The sequence below is a fragment of the Excalfactoria chinensis genome, chromosome 12 (genome assembly GCF_039878825.1).
Source record: "Excalfactoria chinensis isolate bCotChi1 chromosome 12, bCotChi1.hap2, whole genome shotgun sequence".
NCBI lineage: Eukaryota > Metazoa > Chordata > Aves > Galliformes > Phasianidae > Excalfactoria > Excalfactoria chinensis.
This window is the reverse complement of record NC_092836.1, coordinates 2,741,349-2,767,957: the sequence shown is the minus strand read 5'-3', so window position 1 is coordinate 2,767,957 and position 26,609 is coordinate 2,741,349. Positions and strand designations below refer to the sequence as shown.

At 44.7% G+C, this 26,609-nt stretch overlaps 1 protein-coding gene across 10 annotated transcripts in view; it reads left to right on the top strand.

Moving 5' to 3' along the window:
- The first annotated feature begins 5,190 nt into the window (after window positions 1-5,190).
- Window positions 5,191-26,609, top strand: part of CHL1 (cell adhesion molecule L1 like) — a 112,878-nt gene continuing 91,459 nt past the window's right edge. For 7 of the 10 annotated variants that reach the window (XR_011905112.1, XR_011905111.1, XM_072347237.1 and 4 more), the window contains exons 1-2: window positions 5,192-5,209; window positions 5,453-5,534. The gene's annotated coding sequence lies outside the window, so the exon portion shown is untranslated. Of the gene's footprint in view, window positions 5,210-5,267; window positions 5,380-5,452; window positions 5,535-26,609 lie in introns of those variants that run through there. The other 3 variants (XM_072347231.1, XM_072347230.1, XM_072347239.1) reach the window with 3 other exon arrangements.

Sequence of the window (26,609 nt, the reverse complement as noted above, 5' to 3'; positions counted from 1 at the left end):
TCATTTGGACTGTAGTGTGGGTTGTTTTAATAAAATCAGTTCATTGTATGGGCATAAAAAATGGAAGAATACAAATGACAACTTCGGCCAAGACAACTGCTTGTCTGTGGCTTAGGAGATCAATCTCATCAATTCTTCACCCATAAAAACCAAGCGAAGCCCCCTGTAATCACCTTGTTGGTGTGGCTGCAGAAGCTGGGAGGGGGGTAAATTAGCCATTTACTCTCACAACTGTGACTTTGCTCAGTTTCAAGGGTAGATATAATGATCTTGTAAATGTCAGCTGTTACTATAATCCAACTCTGTTGGACTCTCAGTGGAAAAAAATAAGCGTATCACTTTTTTAAAATACAAATTTTCATTTTCTTGTAGGGAAGTAAAGATGATCAGGTTGTGTCATATCAGTGCAGGGTTTTGGCAATAGGCGTTCTGTGCAAATGGTATCTGTTGACCTTGACAGAAAGCAAAATAAAAGGAAAAAAAAAGGATTTCTTTCAGTAGTTGGTGAGTACTGATTATCATCTTCATCACTGAGTAAGGCTAAGACTGTATTCATGGGTGACCCATGCAAGGCTTTGTTCTCCATAGCCCACCTCCATGCCAAGCAAGAATAGGAACAACTGCGGAGAGCTTGTTGCTGATGTTTTGTCCTATGCCTAGCAGTTATTGTTCAGGAAATGGCAAATCTTTATCCCTAGGCCTCTTTAATCTCTTACACAAATGAATGAGATCAATGCCATTGTCCTGGCATGAGTCATGATTCCATTTCTCTGAATATTGTGGTTTGCTCTTTCTGGGATTAGTGCCAGTTCTGCTCAGAGACCAAAGATACATTTTCAGATAGCACTTCTTTGTGAGCATGGTCCTTGCTTTTCTTTGTAAGTGAACTTGTCCTATTGTGTGGTGGGTGACTGGGCATGCATGGCTCTACCATTTAGCACAGCTGTTCTATTGCAGACTTTTGGTTTCGTAATTCCACCCTAGAAACCGGTGCACGCCAACCAAATAGCTGGGCAGGCCCTGAAGGAGAACGGGACTGTGGTGGAGTACCCAAGTAGGCTGAGATGGCAGAGCCATCACCATAACCAAGCTGGGGCTCAGTTCTGCCCCAAGCTGGGAGCAGAACCTTGTGAGTCCTGAAAACACATGCTTGTCTTCAAAAGCATGTTCTTTGGAACTGGACGTTAGAGATGTGTGGGCCAGTCTGTGTGGTGAATTGATACTTCATGAATTAGTTGGTTTTCGTCCTAATTTTTGTATCTGAATCTAACTACAGAGGGACCAACTTGACTAACTTGAGACTTTAAGATTCATTTTAAGATCCTTGCCCCTAAGTTGTGGGTTTTTTGTTGTTGTTTTGGTTTGGATCTGGATTTTAGCACTTTCTTTCAAAAGAAACATTGGAAACTAAGAACCAAATACTTCAATGAATTTGGTGGATTTTATCAGTGCTTGAAAAGCAGATAGGTATGCAAGCAGCTCAGTCTATCTTGGTGTCATTACTGCAGATTGGATCAATTGTCTAGCTATGGCAGCAAACAATCCCTTGTAATGCACTTAGTCAGTTGTGAAATCATGTACTCAGTAGTGGGAAAAAAGAAAAACCTCCATAGCCCCTCCAAGCAATCAATTTATGCCCTGAAGCATGAGATTTGATTACCATTGTTATTATCTTAGCTTGCATAGTTACAAATGTTATTAGCAGTCATAAAATTATCCAGCCTTTAAAAGATTGCACACACACACACAAAAGCCAGCATCTCACTCGGGGTTCTTCAAAGCCAACATCCTTGGGATTGCTTCTAACTGTGATAACCGAGATTCCCTTCTATTTGTTTTAAATTCAGTGTATTTGATCACGTGGATTTTTCTTGTATTTTCATTATGAAGATGAGCATCTTCTGTAACAGAAGTCTGTAGCTTCTCTGCTCTGGTCAAGACCCATCTAGCTTTCAACATTTCAAAGCTGAGTGTTACTGATGTGTACTCAGGTACATGTTTAACAAATCATTAATGGCATGTGCATCACTCTGTTTCTCCCTCCCTATGAGCTCATGCTATCAAATGCAGCTTTGTTCTTCTCTGCTTACATCCCAGCTGGTATAATTTAAACATGAAGTCAATTTCATCGGCCATTTAATTTGCCCAGGTCTAGACCTGATTCCCACAAACCTATTCCTTTAAAAAAAAAAAACAAACCATGAAAGAAAACGAAAAAAAAAGCAGATTGCAGCTCTTGGTATTCAAGTATGTTCACATTTTTGCATATCTACCTGTTCATAAAAATTACATCATCTTTCTTAACGAGCTGCGGCAGTGGGATGTGTGCTGGCAAATACCAGCAAAAGGAATTTTCTCTGAAGAAAACCTTTCTTTTGTCCCGAGTGTTTCGTGTATCTCCAAAGGCATTTAGAGTAAAACTGAGGAACTTCAGAGCCTCCCATCAGACCTTGGGACTGATTTTCATGTGGTGGGTGTTTCTTGAAGGGAGTGTGTGCAGTGAACCAGGTAATGAGTTAAAGTGGAGGCAGGCACACCCTCTACTGCTTCTGATTGTCTTTAGACAACTCCTGAGGTAAATATTCAGAGTTGTTTTTTTTCTTACAGTTGATATAACATCATGCATTTAATGTGGATGTTAAATATGTTATCAATGCCAGCCTAGTGAGATGAAATGGATTTTTCCAGTGTCTCTAATTCTCACAGCAAGCAATAGGTACGATGAAAAAGCTCCTTGACTTTCAGCAGGAAATCCCCAAATATAGAGCAATTCTGTAGAGCTGTGGACACACCTAAACTGTGTTTCTCTCTTTATTTTTGGGCTGTGGTGACTGAAGCGCTGTAGCATTTTTCCTATTTCCTTAACCTGAGTAATCTGAAGTACAATGGATTATGCACTTTAACACTTAAAGCAAACTGTAGTCCTGGTGATGGATGTGATCAGTGCCACATCTCGTTATGAACACGAACACGTTTCACTTTCTAAGTGTGGAGAAGCTTTAGGTAAGATGGAGTGCTTTGACTTTTCCATCAGCTGAAGGAGGACTTTCTGCACAGTTATGTGTCACAAACTGAAAACCTTATAATGGTTTGCGTGATGCAGGCTGGAAATGTGGGAAGGTCTTGGTGAGATCATGCTGCCAGAGGGGACCTGAAAGCCGGGCCAGCCTCAGAAATGAAATCTCTGTGGCCGCTGCACTGTGCAGCCCGGCCTGTTTCTGTTTGCCTTAGTGCGTACCTGCGGGTGGGTATGGCAACACGGGTACGAGCAGCGTGGGAAGTTGACTTTGGCAGCAGTCCTGCCTCCAGCAGGCACTATAAGGAATTAAATTGTTGTCTCTTCACTGTGGCAGAGACCTGCAAAGATCAACCCTGGGACTGCCAAAACATCAGCAAAACTGTAGTTGCTTCTGGACTATGACTCCACATCAAATAGCCAAACTTATGGGGGGTCAAATGGCTCCTGGATGTGTTGGCAGCCGTGACACAGCCAAGGCAGCCCCTTGCAGCCATCTCCTTTTCCATTTATGTTCTGAGGTTTCTGCTGCATGGGAGCACAGACCTGTTGCTTAGCTGTTGGCTACTTTGGAAAGCAATGTGCTGTAAATACAGCATTTGACTGTCTTTGGACTAAACAGTAAGTCAATTCAGGATTTGGCTATGAGAGCTGGATTCAAAGGGAAAACTCCCATTTCCTTACATGTGCTTTGGGCTTCATCTCAGCTGCACATAAATCCATGCGCACAGCACCAGAGCTCGCCAGGCAACCACCACATGGCTTCCTTACACAGCAGAAGCTCTTCTCCATACGTTCAGTGAGGAAATGGGCTTTTATATGGGCACACATCGATAGAAGCATAGTTTAATATGAAGATATTATCTATGAATTGCCTGACTTTGCATAACTAAAATAGCAAACATAACATCGCTTTAAGAGTTTTGCATTTGCTTTCTCAGCACAGAATGGATATATTCAATTATTCTACACTTTTCCCTACCAGTTCTCACATTTTCTTTTACTACCACATTCAGTTTATAGTAGCTTGCCTTAATTTTGATTACTTACTTTCTGTCCAAAGAGTGATCTCAGCCACCTACATCCGCTGGAGATGAACACACTCATGTGCTACTGTAGGAAAAAAAACGTGACCCCAAATGATAACAATCCCCATGAGTGTTAGCTGAGATTCAGTGGGGTGGTTTTACAGTTTAATCATAGAATCATATCATAGAATCATAGAATGGCCTGGGTTGAAAAGGACCACAATGATCATCTCGTTTCAACCCGCCTGCTGTGTGCAGGGTCACCAAACGCCAGACCAGGCTGCCCAGAGCCACATCCAGCCTGGCCTTGAATGCCTGCAGGGATGGGGCATCCACAGCCTCCTTGGGCAACCTGTTCCAGTGTGGCACCACGTGTCAGTGAATTTTTCATTGTGATTATTGTTCATCACATTAGACAAAGCTCAGAGAAAGGAAAAAACAACAACAAAAAACTCAAAGGTCAGCAGTGAGGCAGAGGATGGTCTGAGGAGTCTGAGCCCCAACAAAATGGTTGTGCCTGACCTTCAGCACCTGCACACAGCAGCTCCAGACAGATGCTGAGCACAGTGACTGCACGGTTCTGATCACAACCTTCACTGGGCACTTACAAATTTTCCCTGTGCAACAAAGGAGTGATGGAAGCGAAGCATGCAGGCAGAAGGTCTGGCTTCTCCAGTCCACTCTGAGCTCCTTTCGTGGTCGTGTGTGCTGGAGAGCAAAATAAATAAATAGATAGATAGATAGATAAAATAAAGGGGTGCTAGAAGAAATGAGAAAAGGAGAGGTTTGGATACCTAAAAGATGGGGTGTTGTTGGAGAGAGGGAGAGGACAGGGAGGATGGTTACCATCCCCAGCAAAGATTTCCTGATTCGCATCCCTTCCTCTGAAGAGAAACGAGACTTGTGCACTGGGAGAGAAGGGAAAACGGCGGTGTGGGGCCGCACCGTGCCCCTACAGGAGCCCCCACCACGTGCGCACCGCCGGGGCGATCATCCCAAACCCTGCGCGTCTCACTCCTCCCGCCACGCACCCGCGAGTGCCCCCCGGCGGGGGTGGAGGTGGGCGGAGGGGTGCGGGGGGCGGCCCGGGGCTGCGCTGCCTCCCTTCCTCCGTCCCTCCCAGTCTCAGGTGCCGCCGGGGTGGAGGCTTTACTGGATCCGGCAGGTGGGGGCCGGGGCTGTGGAAGGGGAAGGGACCGGGACCGGCGCGGCCCCCCCGGGGGAGGCGGGCGTAGGTTTGGGAAGGTGCAGGGGCTCGTTGCCATGGCTCCCTGCAAGCGCTGCCGGAGGAGATAGTGATGCCAGTCACGGAGGGACCCCGCTTCCTTCTCGTGGGTGTGTAGTGGGGCTGGGTTGGGATTTTTTTTTTTTTTTTTTTTTTTTTTTTTTTTTTTTTTTTTTTTTGGAGGGGTGGAGCGATTAATTTGGAGAGCCGGGACGGGGCTGCGGAGCTGCTGCTGCACGACCTGCTGCTGCCTCCTCTGCCCAAGGTAACGGCGGAAGGGGTGGGGGGGTGGGGGAGCGTGGGGCTCCAGGTCAGAGCCTCGGGGGTGCCCTGGGAGCGGGGTGCCTCTCTGCTTTTTCAGCGCAACGCCTTTGAATTTCACGTTAATCTTTCCCCTTCTCCCTGTAACGTAGCCGCTCCCGAGCGCTCCGCCCTGAGAGGCAACGAGGAACCGCGGCGGGCTCGGCGGTGCGGAGGAGCCGGCAGGTGCCCGTGGCTCCCCGGGGCTGCCCTCCCCGCAGAGCTCTGCCGAGCGGCCGCTGCCCCGGGAAAGTTTGCGGCGGGGCGCGATGCGGAGCCCCGAGGGGAGAGGGGGGATGGTGGTAGTGGTGGATTTGGAGGTGATTCCGCTCCTCGCTCTTGTGCTGGGTTAGGGGGATTCAAGTTTGCGAGCTGTTCATTTGTGACAAATAGTTGTTGCTTGGTTTATTGTTATTGCGGTGCATTTTATTTTCCCTTAATGGTTTTGGAGGTTTTCTGGTTATGGTTATTTTTCCTGCGGTATCAAAATAATTGCTGATGTCTTCAGGTGTGTGTGGCTCTCTTTTATTTTCCCTCCTCCGGGGGAGTGGTGTGACTGCTGTAGATGTGGATGTGCCGATCCTCGGTGTGCTCTACCGGCTGCAGTTACGGACTATGAGCCGTTTCTGGGAGCATTGAGGTCTCAGCTAGGTTGGGGTTTCCAGCATGCAGAGAGGTGCTGCCTTCTGCCTGTCTCCCAGCGGTCGGATGCAATGAGGGGAAGTAGCCATCACTCGCACGACTAACATCCCTCTTGGTATTTGGGGGCTGAAAGGAGTTAGGCTACGGTGTGTTGGATAACGTTCGGATGTTCAACTTTAACTCAACAGATAGAGAGCAAGCGTTTTTATGCTCAGCTCTGGGTGGAAACGGTGTTGCTTGAAACACGTTTTTGAGAATATCAGCACAACTTGACAGGTAGTACTTTTGTGTGACTGTCAAGGGTTTATTTGAAGCATCTGACTTAAACACATGTTGTGCAGCTCTCACAAATACTAATCCATGCACAACAAACAGAAAATATTATGATGTGGTTAAAAATCTGGGAAAAGGAGATGGGGGGGAAAAGCCTGCGTCTGACAATGAATGGGGTTTATTCTTTTATCACCATATGTGAATGGAAGCAGCCTTGTGTTGGAGCTGGGCATGTGGTCCTTCACCCACTGCTCCCATGGGGCACTTAATGGTGTGAGGGATCCCTGTGTGACTGCTGCTGTGTTAATACTTTGCTGTTGCTTCAAAGTAATGGGTTTCCTTTGTCTTTCAAAACAAACAAACCCTCTCCCAATGTCTGTAAGAAAGCACAAGGTTCTTGCTAGCCATTTTCCATGGTCTTTAGGCCATGGCCCTGCTGGCAGCAGAGTTTGGCTTGCAGAAGAACACGAGACCACGCTGTGTTACATGGAAATGAGATGCAAATGACAATGTACCAAGGTTTGTAGGTTCCTTCAGGAGTGTGGAGTATGGCATGGTAACCACTAACGTGTCATTAAATGTCTTTAGTCAAACAGTGTGCAGCAATCTAGGAGTTGCAGAAGTTCTGCCTTAAATAACTCTCTGTTTTGAAATCAGTTCCTTCTCTAAAATGGGGCTATTTATTATTGTCTTTATCAAAAGAGGGATAAAATGAATTCTGAATGTGTGGCTGAAATAAAGAGGCCGTTCTTCTCTTCTATATGTCTTTATACGTCTTCATTACATTTAACTCATTCTCAGTGTAAATGAATGTAATTACTATGGACATTTAGTGTGTGTTGCTTTGTTAATTAAACGCAGTGAATCAAGGCATAATACTCTATTTCTCTACCCCAAGAAGTGCAGTAGATAAGCCTTCCTTTACATGAAGGACCATATTATTCACAACATTTATGTTTACTGCGGGTGGCTTGGATTGGAGCCATCTTGTTTGCCAATATTGGTTATTTGGAAGGAAAAAAGAAGGCAGGTAGATGTGCATCATGTGAAATGATGTGGTGGACAGTGGCAGCTGAGATGAGGAAAGATCCTCCAGTTTCCCCAGTGGGAGAGGCCAGGGACTACTTTAAACACTACTAATTAGTACAGTTTATCTTGCATGCTTTACAATGCTGCAGTTAGTTAATTACAGCCTTTCCCATTAGCAATATGCTAAGAATAATGAATTAACATATCACACAGATCAAAAGAACATCTACAAAGTTTATCTGCGGAGAAAGAAAGTGTCATTGTGAGGCAGGAAGTCCCCATGGCTTTCCCAAGGCGCACATTTGTTGGAATTCCTTCGCTGGCGCTGCGGCGCCTGATGAATGACTTGAATTGATCCCAAACAAGTGACACTGGAGCTGCTGGTTGCTTAGCAACTTGCCAAGATGCCACAATTTCTTTTGGTATATTTGTCCAGCAAAGTAGAAATTCTGTTTTGTTAAAGATTTTTTTTTTCCCTGCCAGCACAAAGCTGACTTTAAAACAGCCTCAGATTATGGATAATTAAAAATGATGCATCAGTGCTGAGCCTGGCCAGCAACATGGGTATGGAAAAAAAAGAGCAGAAATCTTACTTGTAAACCATATTCTGGTGTTAATGTGCTCACTGTTTTATAACAAGTTTCAATTGTCCTTTCTCAGTCAGTCTTCTGTTTGGGGTGTGGGAGGGAATCCTCTATTGGAGAAGCAAGTCTAACAAAGCTGTTCCTCTACCAAATGCCTTTTGAACCGTTCCTGTCACGCTGTCTTGAGATGTGAGATCCTGTGAGGTCTCGTGGATTCTCACCGTGCTGCATTATGAGGAAATGAAATGCAACATGGCACATGGGGTCTGGTTGTTGTCTGCCCAGTGTCGGGGCAGCCTGGCATGTCCTGCAGCCCATGTGTCTGGAGATGTCTGCCAGGTTGTTGTTGCGGAAGAAATGGGTTGCTTATCTTATTTTGTGTGAGGAAATAACAGGTGTAGCACTCAAAGGGCAAAAGGAAGATAGAATTATTGCTGTCGTGTACACCCAAGATAACAATACTGGGTCTACCTATCTTCTCTCAACCTTTGCATAGTTCAATATTGCTGAATCCTGCTTTTGCAGTGTTTGTTATCACCTTTCTGTCCCTTGCCACTGGCATCTTAGCTGTGGAGTGCATCTCGGGAGAGGAGCTTTTTAGCTGTCCCATCCCCACTTGCTGCCCTTTGGTCGGCATTACAGGGTGACTGCACCAACCAGATTCCTTTTGGGTGAATCAAAGCCAGAGTATCTGTTTCAGTCCACTTTGTGCAGGCCTCCTACTGATGTGCTTTTCATTTGTGGCCTCCTGACTACGGCTAGAGCAAAGCCTTTGTACAGTGTGCAGGTGGATTTGTGGTTCTCAGTGTGGTTTTGCTGTATTTGCTGCGTGCTAATGTCTAGATGTCTTCTTCCATCAAAATGGTAACTAAGAAAAAGTATTCCAGGGCTAGGAGAATTGCGGGCTGTCATGGCATTTATTTTCTCATTGGCATTCTGAAAGATTTCTCTCGGTGAGAAAAAAGAATCCAGGGATTTTTATTGTTTCCTAAATAAAGACCTTGGGTCCTGAATGATTTACTGGCATGCTGGGCTGGAAGGGGTTGTACAGCATTGCAGATAGTAACTGCTGCTGTGTATGGACCACAGTGAACCAAAACTCAACTCATTGTTTGCCATTAGTGCTAGGCTAAGATCGTTACTATTCATCATCTGTGGACTTTTAGGCTGGGTCCTACGTTCATCTTGCTCCCATGTGTCCCCAGACTCAAGTTTTGTTTTTTTTTCTTGTTTTTTCTTCTTCTCTGAATTAATGTCCTTGTATCTGTCTCATACATTGATTTCTGTAAGTACATTTGCATACCCAAATGTTGATTAGTGATTGCCTGTGCTCCATAAGGCCAGGGAGAGATATTTGGGATGCTTGGTGCCTTGGTTTTATACTGCTGTCAGGTCCCAGCACCCTTTATGGAATACACTGTGCTGATCACTCAGCCGGTGCAGTCTGCTATTTTCGGAGGTTGCAGCATTCCTCTTAGCATATGTTTCCTTCTTCCTTCATTACACCTGGATGTATGAAACTCCACAAAGTGCAGACGGAAAACAGTTTGTCATAAAAGTTAGTGTTTATAATATTGTTACAGCTAAACTACTGCTAGTTGCTGGGAGTGTGAGCTCCAGCACCTGTTCTGTTTAAGAAGGACAAGATTTATGTTATGTTTTCCGTTAGGCTTTTTAACTTCATATTTTCTTTTGACCACTGCTCGCCCTCTCTTTTTTTCCACTTATGGAGAAAATGGCCAGTTTTTCTTTTCAGGCAGTTTTTCTCCTTTTGCTGAATCAGCAATCAGATGAAAGCGGAGGTGTGGTGAGAATGGGTTAGGGGTGAAGAGGACACTGGGGAGAGCAGGACTTGTCTGCCTCAGAACAGCCTCATGCTGTATTCCTAACAGGCAGCCTACACACAGCAGATTTAGCTGTGATGAGAAAACGGAGCTCCAACTAGTGTGCCCATCCTGTCCTCTGAGCTTACGGTGAGGAAGGAAGTGGGGAATTGTAGAATAACTTGAGTTGGAAGGGAACCACAAGGATCATTGAGTCCAGCTCCTACCTCCACACAGCACTGCTTAGAATTCAAGCCATATTTCTGAAAGTGTTGTCCAAGCACTTTCTGAATCCTGGCCAGCTTGGTGCTGCAAGGGAGCTATAGGCCACCACGTGGTCTCTTCTCTGGGCTGAGCACACCTGGTGGCCTTAGCCTCTCCTTAACACGTCTTGCCCTCCAGACCCTTCCCACATCATTGTAGCCCTTTTTTGGGCACAGTTCTGTGCTGCAGGTGAGGTAGCAGTGAGATGTGCCCTTGGTCCTCTGCATGTGCTACATCTTTAGCCTGGTGGGTTATCTAGGGGTGGACATGGCTGGAGCATTATAGATAGGATAGATGTGTGAAGGTCATCTGTAATGGTGGGATCTGCCCTCTTGAATAGAAGTTTTAACTGTTTTCAAGTAGTGACTGCATTTTCAAAGAAGCATGCCTAAAGGAGTGTGTCCTTTCAGCCTTCAGTGTAGCCTGGTCAGTAAGATGGCTTCCCTGCTTTTAAAACAATCTCTTTTTGATTGTCTCTGCTTAATGGGATCCCCCAGAGGTGATGTGGAAGGCTGATGGTCACTTTTCAGGCCGGCATCCCAGATGAATTCAGTTCATCAGGTAGAAGCCTTCCGAGAGGAAGGAGGAAAATTGGACAAATCCATCTTTCAGACTGCATCTTCTTTGCCAGCTTTCTGCACGTGCCATAGCCAAGCTGTGTCAGCCTCAGTGCTCGGGTGGTGGCTGCAGGTGCTCCGCAGGAGAGGAGGGGGCTGCCTTGAAGGGGAGCGTCCCTGCAGCTTCATGGGTTATATGAAAGATGCATCAGTCTGTTCTGCCCTGTGTATTAAAACTGACAGAAACCTGCAGCAGCATTTGGTAAATAATGGCTGGTGCCTTTGTGCAAGCCTCGGTGTTTGAAATAAAATTAGTCTTGATGAAAGATTGCTTTACTTATAGGAAAAATAAAATTGTTTTTTCAGGGCAGTCTTATTATTTTTTGCTTGGAAAATACCTTAACAGTGCTTTCAGGTAGCAGCAGTGATTGACTCAATGGCTTTCGTTTATATGCAGGTGTTCTTTTGTGTGTGGTTCTGTTTAATTTACTGAAATTAGGGAATCGATAATAAAGGATCATTGTAGATTTTGAAATAGCCGCAAAATCAGTCTCACACCCATCACAGTCTGTCTCTACTAACCGAGCTATCGGTATTTCTACCAATGGAAGATTTTATTTTTCATAGGTGTATTGGTTTTAAATGTACAGATGGAAACAAAATGTACAGAAGGTATATAAGTGAATGAGTAAAGGGAAAACTCACCAACGGTGGTGCCTTGACTGAAGCAGCTGAGGCAGTCCTCCCTGGTGAGCGATCTCCAAGAGATACTGCTCCAGTGAGAGTCAGCCCTTAAATGAGGTCTCAGAGGGGATGGAGTCAAGCTCCACCCCTTCCGGGAGCACAGCTACATCACTCTCACCTGTGCTCCCACAGCTGACCCCATACTTGCCTCAGCTGATTAATCAGAGGTTCAGGCTGTGATTACCAATCTCCCATACACTCCACCCCTTCACAGCGTGAACCAATGATTAGGTGAGTTTTCCCTTATCACAGAGACCCAACGCGACGCTGATACAATTTCCCGTCGCACCGAATGCTGATGTTATTCAAATGATGATTGGATGGGTATTCACGATCTTCCGTGGGCCAGTGCTTGATAGATGTTACTGGAGACAAGCCATCTCGAGGTGCAGGTCCATTTGCGTTTCATCAGTCCACACAAATTGTTCTCTGATGGTCCTAGAGGCTTAGAATCTTAGGGGGAGTAATACAGATGTTTCAAGGGTACCAGGAGAGGAAGGTCTGCCCTCCAGGGCAAGATACAGGCCGTATTCTTGTCTTGGGTCAATACTTCTGCTCGCACCGGATTATGTCCCGGCCTCCGATACCATACCCTCTGGCCAGATATCTGTGGCTGTATAACTATATCTGGCACCAGAGGAGGAGTCCTAATCTGCCATAGGGACATGATGGGTGTCCCTTTAGCAATAAAGACCGGAGTATTGACCACGATGTCAGTAGGCCATGTACCTATCACCAAGGGGGTAACTGAACCTCCCACCTCCAATAGTCTCCCCCAAGGTGCAAGTAGGCCACACCACTTGGGTCCTACTTGCACCTTCCAGGGCCAATTTATCTTATGGATTCCTGGTTTTAGATTCTCAGGGGCAGGGAGCAGAAGATTATTGTCATTACCAACCTGCGGTTTTACCTCATTATCAGCACCTGTAATTTGAATCCTAAGAGGGGAGGCCCATATAGTGTGTAACATTTTCAGAGCACTGGGTCTGCCATCCCGAGGTCTTTCGTTCAAGTCCCGCAGGGTTTCGTATAATCTTTTTGTCCACCCCTGCAGGGACTGGGAGTCTGTCTTCAGGGCAGCCTTAAGAATACCATTGTAGCGTTCAATAAGGCCTGCCCCTGTTGGATTATATGGCAGATGGAATCGCCATTCAATGTTGTTCTCTTCTGCCCAGCGCTGTATCATCGCTCCAGTAAAGTGAGTCCCTTGGTCGCTCTCGATGACTTGAGGTGTCCCATATGCAGACATCAGTTTAGTGAGTGCCTTAATTGTATATGCTTGATTTGCCTTTGGTACGGGATAGGCTTGCAGCAGTCCACTTACAGTATCAACGCAGGTCAGGGCATATCTCGCCCCCTCAGACCGAGGGAGGGGCCCAATATAATCAACCTGCCATCTCTGAAGAGGACTATATCCTCTAGCAATGTGGGATGTTGTTTCAGGCAACGGTCTTGGTCTCATCTTCGAGCAAGCGTCACAGTCCTGACATGCTTGGACGATATCAGATAGCTGTACAGGCAGCCCCCATGCTTTAGCAGCTGCCCACATTATCTTTTGTCCAGCATGCCGTAGCTTCTGATGTAACCATCGGGCAATATTTTCGGATTGTGAATTCCCAATCCATCGAACTCGGGCCAGTGTGTCCGCTTCATCGTTTCCTGGTGACTGCAGGGGTTGATGACCAGAGACATGGTAGACACATACCGTCCTGTGTTTGACTGTATTCCAAATGTCTACCCACATGTCTTTCCCCCAGATCGGTCGGGCGTGGATAGTCCATTCCTGGGTAGCCCACTGCGTAATCCACAGAGTAAGCCCCCGGTACACGGCCCAGCTATCCGTACAGATGTTCAGGATGCCATCACCAGGTTCTTTAGTTATAACCATCCACACGGCTCGTAATTCTGCCCATTGGCTGCTCTGACCATCCCCCTCATCAAACCAGATTGTCTCAGTAGAGGGATGGTATGCTATAGCTCGCCACTTGCTCGGGTTGCCTCTGCTGGACCCATCCGTATACCAGGCATCTTCAGGAATAGGATATCTTCCTTCCTGAACAGGGCTCTTCTCTGGTGGAGCGACCATTGGTTCTTTCGGCGTATCACTGCGATATGTCACTGGGCCTAAGATCTTCTGTAATTCCTCCTTGAGTGGAGACGAAGACAAGCTGCTTCTTTGACTTAGATAGGCGACCCATCGTGCTACCGTCTGTGCTTGGGCCACCCCTGTCTTAGGAAGGTGAGTTAGATCTCTTACCCACCCCTGGATCGGTAATGTAGTTTTAACTATAACCTCTGCTGTTTGCGTTATTGGCTCTACCGCTTGTAACGCTGAATAGGCAGCCAATAACTGTTTTTCAATCATGCTGTATCTTTCTTCTGCTCCGTGCCAAACCTGAGACCAGAATCCAATGGGGGTTCGAACAGAACTCTGGCGTTGCCACAGGCCCCAGCCAAAACCATCCTGGGTAACATGAACGTCTAGTTCAGCTGGGAGGGTCGGATCAAATATACCCAATGCCTGGGCTTGTTTAACTGCCAGCTTTGCCTGTTGGAAAGCATCTTGTTCTACCTTCCCCCAGTTCCACGATTGACCCTTCTTGGTAAGCTTATACAATGGCCTCAACAACTGAGCTAAGTGAGGTATAAAGGAGCGCCAATACCCTAATATACCTAAGAACTCTTGTAGCTGTTTTGATGTTGTAGGGACTGGGAACGCTTGGACTTTATCCACTACTGCACTGGGTAGTACTTTGGTTTTTCCGGACCAAATTACTCCCAGGAATTTTACAGATAGCCCCGGACCTTGCACCTTCTGTGGGTTTATAGCCCACCCTCTCTTTTGCAGATAAGCTATCAATAAATCTGCTGCTTGTCTCACCGCCTCTAATGAATCGGACGTTAACAGGAGGTCATCAATATAATGATATAAATTTACATTATGTGGCTTCTGCCACTTAGCCAGATCACGCGCCACCAAATTATGACAAAAAGTAGGTGAATGCACGTACCCTTGCGGCAGAACCTGAAAAGTCCACTGCCTGCCTTCCCATGTGAATGCAAACTGGTCTTGTGATTCTTCACTAATCGGAATACTGAAGAATGCATTCGCTAAGTCTAGGACACAGTGATATGTTTTAATTTCTCTACTTAGTGTGTCCATTAGGGAGGCAATATTGGGTACGGCTGCATGAACGGGCGGCGTGACCTTGTTTAATTCCCTGTAATCCACTGTCATCCTCCATGTTCCATCTGATTTTCGCACTGGCCATATTGGGGAGTTGTACGGGCTATGTGCAGGCCTTATAATACCCACTCTTTCTAATTCCTGCACTGTTTTTGTTATTTCATCCTGCCCACCTGGGAGTCTGTACTGTTTTACATTAGTAATCCGACGTGGCTTGGGCAGACAAATAGGCTCATGTTTTGCATGGCCTCTCAATATTGTCTGAATTGCCCGGATACTAATGCATCTCTGCCGCAACCGGAACTCTCCCACTGTTGTGTGGAGAGCCAGACCCCACAAGATATCAATTCCCAATATATACTCCGGAATTGGAGCAATAGATACCTTGTACTCCCGTGGTGGGAGGCGCCCGACCCCCAATTTTACCCAAGTTTGGGTGACTGGAACGGTCTGTCCCCCAAAGCCTCCAATCATTACTTTGTTCCCTCTGAATTTTGTTGGGTCTCCATAAATTATAGATGTTTCCGCCCCCGTATCAACGAGGGCCATAACCTTCTGCACATTTTCTCGGGACCAATATATTGTCAATTCCACATAGGGCCTCCGGTCCCGTTTAGAGGCCCTAGGGTGACTGACGTCCCTCATCACGCCATAAACTGGGCCAGATTCAAGTCTTTTACCTCTGATGCCTCTGGTACTGTGACCCGAGGCACCTGAGGTGGCCTCTTTTTCCTATTTGGCACGATAAAGTCTTCTAGATTCCAAACTGTTGTTGGTCGTCGTTCTATAAGCCTTATCCCCGGTCTTTTGGGGCGGTTTTGAAATTTTTGTTCATCCTTCAGCTGTTTCCACAACTGAAGCAGAACGTGATTGGGCTGCCCATCAATTTTGGCAAATTGAACACCTGCTCGGAGTAGATCATTAAACATTTGTTTTCGGGACACCCTAATGGGTCCCGCCCGAGGGGTTCGTGGAGCCGATCTCCTGGCTCGGGCTATTGGAAAAACTTCAGGATCTTCAATTACTCTAATATTGCGCTTGGTTCTTAGGCGCTCCGTTTCCCCCAGGTCCGCTACCAATTGGGCAGCATGCTGGACTGCTGCCTCTGCGGCCACTAGAGGATTCAATATAGAAACCAATGTTCCATACATATGTGAGGGAGCCTGTTGTAAGATTAGGTCCCTCATTCCCGCGGAAAACTTCACCATGTCCGGACTAACAGATACATCTTCATAGACAGCCTCTCGCATGCCTAGTTCCCGGATATAATTTTGTAGGTCTTCCATAGAAGACCACATTCCTGTATGTATTGGCATGTCTGTTTTATTTGACCATACCATACGGCAGGCAGCCATTATCCAATCTACGATCGAATGATTCTCTTCAGGGAACTGGGACCCTGAGTACAATCTCTGCCTCAGGGCAGGATGGACTGTTATAGTTGCTAGTTTAGATACCTCGGAGCCGCTAACTATTACACTTTCTGCTCCCGAGTCCCATAATCGTAACAGCCAGGCTGGGACACTTTCCCTTGGTCTTTGCCTGAAGCGCTGTACTAGATCCATAAGTTCAGTGGGTGTATATGGACGTGCTGTTACGTGTAAATAGGAGTCAGCAGGGGTCCATTGATCAGGAGGCACCCCTGCTGGTCGCTCCTGGACTTTTTTTGTTTTTTGGGTTACCATAGGACGGACTTCTAATAAGTCCGTCTTAAGTGGCTCTTCTAGGTCAGATTTAGTGACCTTAGTTTGATCCGATGTTTCAGGATCCTTACTATCATCCATTGTAATATATCTAATTTGGGGGGTGTTTGAAAAAAATGATGAATTTTTCCCCGTTAATAGATTAATTTCGCCCTCCAATTTTTCAATGCGGGCTTTTAATAATTGATTTTCATGTTCAATCTTATCTGATTTAACCTCTGCCTGATTTAAAGCATTCAATAAAGGCCAAGCAGCCATGGATGCAGCCATTTGCCTTTCTTTGGTTGTCAAAATATCTTTTTGCAACCCCTGAAAGTATTCAGTTAGATGGTAAGGGGACATATTGCCCGTTACCCGTAAGGGCCCCCATTGTTCGATAATCGTCGCTAATTGAAAATATGGGGACGCCTCAAACCCTGGTATTTGTCCAGGGAGGATTTTCCCTAAGGGGGTGATCTTCTCCCCCTTGAACCAGCTAAACACATTCCACAGGAAAGACATTTTTTTTTTCCGATATTTGCAGGCTCCTGCCTGGCTCGCCAAATGTATTGGTTTTAAATGTACAGATGGAAACAAAATGTACAGAAGGTATATAAGTGAATGAGTAAAGGGAAAACTCACCAACGGTGGTGCCTTGACTGAAGCAGCTGAGGCAGTCCTCCCTGGTGAGCGATCTCCAAGAGATACTGCTCCAGTGAGAGTCAGCCCTTAAATGAGGTCTCAGAGGGGATGGAGTCAAGCTCCACCCCTTCCGGGAGCACAGCTACATCACTCTCACCTGTGCTCCCACAGCTGACCCCATACTTGCCTCAGCTGATTAATCAGAGGTTCAGGCTGTGATTACCAATCTCCCATACAATAGGAAATAATAACCTCATTCTGCTGGCGTGACTTTAGGGATTAATATTGGGCACAGAAACCAGTGGTGAAGTCATGGCGCCGCTGAAATAGATGGTCAAACTCGCTCTGACCTCTGCAGAGTCAGGTTTTTGTCCCGAGAGTGATGAAAATCTAATTTACAGCCTAACCAGTTGGAGAAATAGGCGTAATGGCTCAGATCCGTGACTGATACAAACGACAGTGGTTGGGCCGGCTGATTGAGTTACGCTGGCTCCTACCATCTGGGCTCCTGCAGGACAGGGTCAGGCTGTGTGCGTGGGCAAAGAAGTGTGTGACAAACTTCTCTGCAGCATCTCCTATCAGAGGCATGTTCTTGTTTTGACTGGAAACAAAACAGCATGAGACAGCAGTGAATATTCCTGTTTCCCAAGCCATGCAAACTACAGATGTTGTGCTGTAAGCTATGGAGCAGTTGTGACTGAAGGGCTGACCCAGGCGTACAAAGCAGGGGAATAACTACTGTGCTCCGTATACTGGGGCTGCCATTGAAATACACGCTACTTGCTCAGAACTGACTACCTGCATGACAAATGCACCTCTCCATTACTGATGGATGAGGCCTAAATCTGGGGTTTTTACTGTCTCTGATTGTCATGTTGGGTTGCAGCATTCCTGCTGTTTGTGTCTCCGTGGCGTACAACTGGTGATTCTACCTGCCCTGCTGGCAGGTGCTTTTTGGCTAATTTCTGCCCAAATGGTGTCCAGTTGCTGAGGGAATTGCTGAGAACTGAGTTCCACAGAGCCCAATGCTTTAATAAAGGTAAAGTGCAGTAGGTGTGATGGCACCAAAAGGACCACAGCCCGCCTGGTTGTGCAGCCCCTGAGGAACAGAAGTTTCTCCAATTGGCTTCCATATGTGTACGATCCCGCATCTCTGAGCGGTGTACCTAATTACCCTGCCAGTGCAGCACATCGTCATTGTGAGCCCTTCCTGCTGACAGGCAGCTCTGTGCAGTGAAACCTCACCTAATTCCACGGCAGACTGAGATAAAAATATCATCCTTGCGCATAAGAAATATGTTTCAGTATTTGTTAGGGGGGAAAAAAAACAAGCCCACAAAACAAAAAACCAACAGGCAGCAAACAAATCGTATCGTTTGTATCACAAAATGGGGAAAAAAATCTGGGATAATCTTTGTATTCAGCAGACAAGCAGTATTCTCTGTACAAACCTCTTCTGCTATCATCCTCCAAAATGTATGCTAAGCTTGTCTGTGCACAAAGCTCCTTGTAATGGGTCATGGTTTGACCAAATTTTTTATCCTTACATAGTGCTGCTATAGAAAGGAGCAGTGCATTTTGCAGTGTTATTTATATAATGCACACCCTGAAAAGAGTAACGTATGCAAAGCTTTTGAAGCTCAGGCAATGGCAATCCATTTAACCATTTACAGTTTTATGTTTCTTATAATCCCTGAATCCAAATGTCCCTGGAGAGGGAATTGGCCCTTAAAAAATTTTAGACCTTTAAATGAAATGAATTTAAATTCACTCATTTGCATTCTTTTTTCCCCCCTCTGCCTGAATGAGATATTACCTCAGTAATTGAACTGTAACTTTGCAACAGGTAAATAATGTACGACAGCTTATATTCCAAATGCTTCACTGCTTTAGGGTTGTGCAGTGCTAATCCAGCAATTTGCAGCACACCTTGGAGACGGGATGTGTCCACTCCACTTAGGATCATGGAGTGCTGGGCTGAGCTTTGTTTAAGCGTGGTACACAGAGCGCTTCTAGAGCGGGGACTTGCAGGGATGCTGCAGGGTGATGAAATGGGCATCCCTGGTACAATTAGGGAGATCAACTGAGGTGAGCGGATGGAAGGTAGGGGAGGTGCGATGGATTAAAGGGATGGTATGTCCATCACAATGTCTTTCTTCATGTCTTTTGGAAAGGTATACATCCATACAAGGATGCTGAAATATTTTCAGCTGTTAGTAAAGTGAGAAGGGTTGTGGACAGCTTTTGCTGGGGTTCTATAGGGCTCCAACACTTCCAGGTCAGTAATGCTGGTTATCTAAGGACTGCATGTGTGAGCTGGGGAGACCTTCTGCTTTCTAGTTTTGGCTTCTTATGCATCGTGGTGTGCTGTGGGCACACTGGAGCAGCATGAGTGCAAAGAGAGAAAGCAGAATGAGGAAGGGGATGGTTGTCTGGAGAGTTTGGCATCAATACCTGAAGAAACAGTTAATAGGGAGTTTGAAGAGAGAATTAAGATAAGTCTCTGGAGCTTTCAGTAAAGGAAGTCTTCCTGGTGAGGTTATATGATTGCTGGGTACAGGTAGCGAAGCAGCTTTGTGGCAGAGTTCTCTAGGTGTTAGATTTGGTATCTGCTGACATTTCAGTTTAAGAGAAATGAAGTTAGCATGATAGTCAGTACTATCAGCGCTCTGCTCGATGAATTGAGATGTGTCCAACAAATTTGAAATGATATCTGTCCATGAGGTTTCTTTTTTGAACTGTGTGCTTCTAGTGCAGCTTCATTAGAATGAGAACTGGTCTTGAGTCAGTTTAATGTCACTATCAGTAGTCTGGACATGGGAATTTAATGACCAACTGCCAAAATTGTGGGCAAGGCAATACTGGTAGTGTGAAAATAATGAGTTCTAAGAAACAGACTGAGCTGGCAGGGTGTTCCTTCTCCAATCCTCTTAGGCGTGTGAGCCTTAATGAACATGCTGCGGGATGTATGTGTCAGGAGAGTCATCCTGAAAGGATGCACAGCAGGCAAGGAAGGGCAGATGGCTTCTCAATGGAATGCTGAGGTTGAAGGACCTTTTGACATAGGATCAGAACTTGTTGGTGTGGTTTTCATCTAAGAGCATGAAAAACTCTGGGTAGTTCTGGTGACAGCAGTTTAAAATTTAAAGTTTGCAAAACTGGTAAGTCAAGAAAATAACCACAGTATTGATTTGAAAAGTGGAGAAAAATTCCCCTCAGTGAGAGGTTTAGAGAATTTAATCTGCTTAGCTCATCAAAAAGAGGATTGAGAAGGGACTTGATTATAGGGACAAGTATTTTCATGGGGGAAGCATACCCAGCTTTTTAATCAAGAAGAGGAAAAAATAATAAGAACCAATAGCTGGAAGCTGGAGCCAGACAATGTCAAACTGGACATTAAGCACACTTTTTTATCTGTGATTAACCACTGGAATGCATCGTGGTGTGTTCAGACTGAGGCTGGATGTCTTGTGTGATAGGAACATTCGAATGCATGTTATTGGATAGAATTTGCAGTCAACAGGGGAAAAGTACAGAAGGGTTCAAGTGCCTTAAATTCTGTGAGCTTTGAAAAGTCAGTCATAGGAAAAAGATTTAAAAAAAAAAAAAAAAAAAAAAGGAAGGAAAGAATGAACATGGAAAGCATAAAAAGGAGAAGCAGAATCAAAGGAAGGAATTCTGAGTGGAGAGACAGAGTGCTTTTTTTTTTTCTTCCTGAATTTGAGAGCATATGTCTCAGCAAAGTGAGTTTTGGCACTGAAACACCTTGAGTGTTGGCAGCGCTGGAGTCATCTGTTACATAGTCAAAACAGCAAATTTGGATCCTCTGCTTTGTTAATGATGATGGAGAAGCCTCCCATTTGCCATTTGGGCGTTTGGCACCTCAGGCTCTCCGTTCTGCTGCTCCACAAGCAGACACAGCAATCAGCTTCACTTAGATGTGATGGGGCTGAGGGCTGTTTCCCCCTTGAGGGCCATGGCACGTTCCCCAGGAGTGAAGGGCATGTCATGGATTGTCTGGGCTCCTCCTTATCAGCAGCAAGCTGTCACTGTGGTCTTGGTTGCCCTTCACCTTATTGACTCAAATGTGACACACAAAAATTGTAAAAGGGCTGTGCTTTTGTACTGTTAAAACAAACATAAGAAATCCAGCAAGGAAGCTTACTGGTCTCGGCTGTTTTGGATGCATAATATCTTTGTATGTATTTGTCCTCATGAAATAGTTTCACAATGTCAGTGATTGTGTTGTCCTTTTTACCAGGGAAACATGCTTTGTTTCAAGTGCTCGTGATGCCTGATAACCAGGTAGTCATTAATTTAAATGCCACGTTGTGATTCTTATATGAGAAAGTGGAATAGTCAACTGAAGGTCATGGTCCAGGCATATTTGCTGCTCAAATCTGGATTTTTGTCTCTGGATCTGCAGTAATAATGGAACTGGAACGTGCTGTACACATGCTGTAAGGGCTGTACATCACTTTGCTATTGTGGGAGCTTTCCTGTAAAGCTGAGATGTGCTGTCTTACGTCCAGTTGAGCTTGTACTTGTTTTGCACTGAGAAATGACTTGCATAACATAATTGACTTTGTGTTGGTTTTCTTTTGTCTTTTACAAGTTCATTGCAAAGTTATTACCTTTGTTTAGCAGCATTTCCTATATTGCTTTTGGATTTGAGAAGAGTATTCTGGGATCATTTCAATGGAAATTAGCAATGTTTCCTCCATGCTGTTCAACAGAAACGTAAACTCTTTGTGATCAATTCATGCTCTGAATTACCTGTAGCTCTGGGTAGTTCAACAGTTCCTGCCTCCTGTGACCATCAGTACTTCCCATAGCCAACACTGATCAGCAGTTTTCTTACTTCTGGGCCAGAACGTGGGCATTTTCTGGACTTTGCTAAAACCTGGGCTTATTATGGTAATGTCCTCCTTGAAACGAGCAGGATGATTAAAATGTGTTCTTGGGAGAAAAATATCATGCAAGAATGTTCTCTCTGTCTGTAATAATTGACTAACTGGGCAGTAATTATTCCAAAATACTGCTGGAAATCTATTGACCTTGACAACCGTTTTCTTCCTCAAATGGACATCTGAATAATTGTCTTTGCCTAAGGATTCCCCAGAAGCCGCTCTCAAATCAGAGCAGCACTTCAGTGTTTAACTCATGACATTGTGACATCCATTAGGAACAGGGAGGTAGGAATTACCCTATTCAATCCGATTAAAGATCCAATTAACTTAGAAACCTATCTTTGTGAGTAACTAATACTGGATGACTCAACATCCTGAAGAAAACAGGGGGGAAAACCCCCACAGAAACCAACCAATCAAAAAAGCAGCTTTCCTACCCCCCTCCTGTAAACTCTCATTATAACAATTAAGCAACAGCACAACCCTAGAAAGACTGTTTTCCTCTTACCAAGCACTTAGTGTTTGGCTTCCATCCCAAAACACGCGATCAATAGCCCTTAAATTCTTATCCTGCCTTGTGAAAGTATTATTAACACTTTTAACGTGTAATCACTTTCCTAACCACGATGCCCTTTGTATCAGTAATATTTTGTCAGAGAGTTCACAGTCAATTACTTATTATGATTTTCTTGCCCACTTTGTTTGCTGTCTCTTAATTCCAACGTGATAATTAAAGTGACTGTTTGACCTTGTTTCACTTGTTGTTGTGTATACCTGTCATATTCATTCCTTGAAATACTTAATCTGTATGTGAAATGCTGCCAATTCCTTTCATTCCTTCTCAAAGAGCCCTTTAATATTTTCTTTATTTTTTTTACTCATTTGGTCTTTTCTATCTATCTATCTATCTATCTATCTATCTATCTATCTATCTATCTATCTATCTATCTATCTATCTATCTATCTATCCTCTGAATGCAGTTATAGTTAGTGTCAAAGATAAGAATATATTAGCAGTCCTTTCTAATGTATTCTGTACACAGCTTCCTATCTCAGATGCATTTTGACCACCTTGGCCTGTTGAGGAGATGCCTTCTATTGAAGATAGAAGAAAAGAATCCAGTAGAAATGCAATTCTTTTTCAGGCTTCCATAGGCCAGGGGCTATTTGGTGAATTAAACTTCAGTGAAATAAAATGAAACAAATCTATCATTGTTTTGGAAAAGTCACGTTTAGATCACAGGCCATTTCTGAATATAGGACTAATTAATGTCTCCATGTGTTGATGTTTTGCACTTCCTGCAAGGTTCCTCACAGTTTCCTTGGAAATGCCCATTCAGATTTTACCCACTGAGTGGGTAAAGTGTGGAGATGATACAACGGATGTGGACACAATAGAGACATATGGACCCACAGACTTAAATTGATTGCTATTTTGGTGTGGTTTTATTTAACGAGCATGGCAGTTCTTGGAAAAAGAAACGAGCTTGGGAGGCAGTAGGTCTTCAGCATATGTGTTTTTACAAACTGTTTTGTGTAATAGGCAATAACTTTTGCCTTGGGCTTTTGAACATGATATTATCCATCTTCCTGGAAGGGAGTTGAAGCACTGGCAGCATCTGATGAGGCTGGAAGGAAAACAAACAAAAACGAAGCGGCTCAATATGGAGGGTACCAGGCTATAGTTTCATTCTAGAGACATGAATTATGAAATTTGAAGTTACCCATGTACAGTGTGTTTGCATGAACACAGATATGAATATACAGCTACTAGTTAGTATCGTTGTCAAGTGTGAGCATAAGGGAAGTGCCAGAGAGCTTGTCTACTAATGATTTCTGGTTCTAATATTTCTCGTCCATGTCTCTCTGCAGTTATGGAGAGGTGATTCAGTTTTCCTCTGCTTTGGGGTATCACTTTTATTTGGGGGTTCCTCCCTGCAGATTGCATCTGCCATGCATTTGGCTGCAGGAACTTGTTGTGGCAGATGTTGTGACTCGGAGCAGATGAGAAGATTCAGACTGCTATTTTTTTTTTTGCCTTTTTTTTTTTCTTTTCCTTTTTCATAAGTGACTTGCCCCCAGGCATGTTTTGACAGGGGAGATATCATTTCAAATTAGAATGTGAACGTGGAGGCTTTCCAAAGCTACAAATTGCAGAGATTTCTCAGCATGGCTCAAAGAGGGGGAAAAAAAGAAGTACAGTTCATGCTGATGGCTTTCTGTGGTGGGGGGTATGGCTGCGGTGCAGCTCTGATGGTTAACACTATAGTTAATGGCTTTGTTACAGAGTTGGACACAAGAGGCAGTGCCCATGACTGAGCTGCCTTCACTGCCTTCTTTGAATAATTATCTTTGACACGCTTGCTGCTTTGACCACTTCTGTTATTTTTTTTCTTAATTGGTGTTGCAGATAAGGTGGGAATGGAAGTAATACTGAAATATTTGTTTTGATCAAGAGATGTAGGGAAAAGAGAGTAAAAATAATATGAAGCAGAAGACAGAACAACGTGAACATTGTATGAGACAGAATAAACTCATGAAAAAATGTAGGGTATGGGTGAGAACTGGCAAAGGATTTGCAGCTTATCAGTGCATCCCTATGGCAGCCATGGGAGTTATAGAGGAAAGTCACTGTTTCAAGAAGGCAAATGTGGAGGTTGTTCCAATGTTTATGGTACTGGGAGAGTGTTTGTAAAGAAACTACACAATTGTGTTAGGTGGGTCAAGGTGAACGCACTAATACTTGATGAAAATAAAACACTGCCTTCGTGAGCATCATTAAGGCCAGCTTAATAGAGGTGTTTTCATCAACCCAAAGACACGCAGCATCTCTGCTCTGCCTTTGTGTTTGCCCTCTGAGATCCTTGGTCGCTAGCTGCTTGAGTGGCTTCTCACTATTTTAGGAGATGTGCGATTTGTGCTAAAGCTTGTCTGTTCTTCCCCCTCCTAATAAGAAAGGAAAAACACAAATTGGAAGATGGCAGTGGAAGAGCTGGAGAGCATCTGTCATTCATTGACCAAGGAAAGTAAAAGTCACTGTTGTGCATTACAGATCATACTGTCAGCACATAGGCGAGGATCTCACTGCCTTCAGCTGGGCTGGGATTGGGATCAGTGGTTAAAAATCTCATTTCCCATACTTGTCTTAAATGGGCAGGTGAATCTGCAGCATCAGTGAGGTAACCGTACTTTTAAGGTGACAAATAATTTGGTCTGAAAGAAAGCAATCCAGAGGATGCTCGCTGCTGACTATTGCCAGAGGACTTTGCACTAAGATGATTGCTTTTCTCCTTTAGAAAGGGGAGAGGTGCAATGAAGAGAGGAATTCTTTGTAACTGTGTTTTTTGCCCTATTTCAGGAAAAATAATAGAGGGAGCATCTATGGTTCTGAATAGCATCCTGTGAGCTATTGATGTCTGTGATGTGTCTGTCTTTTGAAGTGAAAGATCTTAATACTCCTTAACACTCCAAGTCTTTCTGGCAGTTTAAAGTTTTGCTTGAGAACTTTTTTGTTGTTAATTGAAAGCAACCCTCATTCCTTGTCTAAATGTCCAGACCGAGGAGTCACAACAAAGTTTTGGGGGCAGATGTGCATTGCTTGAAGCTGGCACCCTTTGAGCAGGTACTGGTTCTCTGCATATATTGTCTATCTTCTCTTGAGTTCTTTTCATTCTTCTCACCTTTATTTTCTTTTTCAGCTTTTCTTCTGGCTTTAGACCTGTATTTCTTCTCTGCTTTTCTCTCTCCAGTTTTTCTCATCCAGTAACTATCTTCTTTGTTTTCTTTTTTTCCCTAAAATTTTGTCTCAATGTTGGTGTTTCCTCTTTTCTTAACATAACCTTTGACTACCAAAAATAATGAACAGGTGCCAACCGTGAGAGATGCTGAGTAGCATGGAGGGAGCTTTGCTTGTCCACCAGCACTCCTTCCCTGCTCTCTCCCCACCATTGCTGGGCACCATGCACCTGCGTTCCCAACGTGGGAGCACCAGCAGCTCTGCTCATTGGGTTGCAATGTGTGTAGGCCAAGGCTGTGGCTTAGTGTTTGTGTGGCATTGAGAGGCTTTCCAGTGCTAGAGCCTCAGGGCAGGTGTTGTTGGGTTTGGAGCATTCCCGCATCTTCTGGGACAATCCTGACCATGGCATTTTGGCATTAACACCATGTCGGTAGACGATCAAGGACCAACCTTATGAGTGGAATCGGTTAAATCATGCTTCGCTGGATGGCCTCCTGGAAACTGGTGGCAGACCTGAGCTGATTTGTATGCAGTCAAAATCTGTCCCTCTGTCTTCGCTGCCTTAGCCCAAGGCCTGTAGATCGTTGCAGTCCCTTTAGGGATATTGGGACATTTCTTTCCTTTTTATTGCAGTGTTTGCAAGGTTTATCCTTCTTTGCTGAGATACAGTGTAGGAAAGGAATGAACTCTGATAGGTTTAACTCGTAATAAGTCTGATGTCCTTGGGGAAAACTGAGATTAAAGAGCCAAAATTCTCTGGGAGATTGTCACTTGGCTAATGATGATAGTTGCCTATGGCAGTTGGGGATGATATGGCTGATACTTAGCAGGGGTTGTGAACCAATTAGTCTGCTCAACAAAATACTTGGTCCACTGGGTGCAAATGTTAGGAATATTTATAGGGCTGGCGATGGAGTCAACTAATCAAAACTGGAGAAAGCTACTTAAGAGACTGTCCTGGGCTCTC